We start from the raw sequence: 1,409 nt of genomic DNA on the forward strand, positions 1-1,409 counted from the left end.
TAATCGAGTAATTAACTCACTCATTTATTTAAATAAATATCAGAGTTCGAATAATGGTTATCAAACTCAGTTTGATTCGATAGGTTGAACCGAAAATCTAATCATCAACTGAGATTGAGCCATCATTTAAATCTGTCGCGCAATTAACCTATTGAAACTTGGTTAAATCTAATAACCGATCAAAACTGGATGAATTAACATAGTCAAACTTGGTAAAATTCGGCCAAACTAAAAAAATTGTTATTTACCATGCATGATATTTTTCTATCTAATATATTACATAAATAAATTATATTTACAAATTTAAAAGAATTTTTTTTAATTAAGTACAAGATATTTTCTGTTTCCATGATTATTATCTTTATTTTCTTTTATAAATACTTGAGCAATATAATAAATATTAATTAATTGAAAAATTATTAAAATTTAAAAAATAATAGTTAATTTAATAAAAATAAAACTAAAAAAATATTTATTATAAAAATAAAAAATTAAATTAAATTTTATATAATTATTTAATTAGTGATCGAGTGAATCGATTCAACATGTAATTCACTTATTAAACAAATAATTCGATGATCCAATAGTTTGATTAATTCAATTTTGATAATTATGAATCAAATACCCGCATTTTGTCTGTAATAATACATTAACCAATAACAAACCTCTAATTTATCCTTTACTGTATATTTCAACAGCAGAACAGATGTTAATTTCTGTTTCAAATTTTTTTATGTGGGTCCTATTTGTTGATTTTCTTTAATGTTTTGTTCGTTTATTATGAAAATGAAAATAGAAATAATCCCAGCATGAAGCTAAAATAATTAAATAGATTCAGTTAAAAGTTGTTTAATTTTAGGGTGGTACAGAAAATTGAATTACAACAAATTCACAGCTTAAAAAAACAGCATGTTCACTCAAATTCGTAATAGTTAAATATATTAAAAGTTGTGGATCCCGTTTACGTTGGAGAGTTGGAATCCATTACAACTTTTCAACCTAACGTTTTAGTTTTTTAGTGCTTTGTTGCTATCATATTTAATGGGGTATCCGAAAGATACCCCTTTTTTTTTATATTGATTTATTCTTCTAGCTAGGGATATATTATCCTTTATTAATTTAACAACACAATTCAAATTCTTTAATACTTTTTTCATAAATTAAATTAAGAATTTTAATGCGTATGAAATGGATTTCCCAAATGTACACCAAAAAGTGACCATCACTTTTTTCACTTAATTATTTAGTTTTGCTTTTGGAAAAGAAATAAAAAAAATTGATCAAGTTAAATGATTGCATAGAGAGTGCAACATATATCATATTCGTGGGTACTCAATTCGGTTGATCAACTAGATCCGTAACGAATAAGATAAAGTGCAGATAAAATTTTTATGTGGATTGAGTCTCAA

This window comes from Arachis ipaensis, chromosome B10 (genome assembly GCF_000816755.2).
Source record: "Arachis ipaensis cultivar K30076 chromosome B10, Araip1.1, whole genome shotgun sequence".
In the NCBI taxonomy this organism is placed as follows: Eukaryota; Viridiplantae; Streptophyta; class Magnoliopsida; order Fabales; family Fabaceae; genus Arachis; species Arachis ipaensis.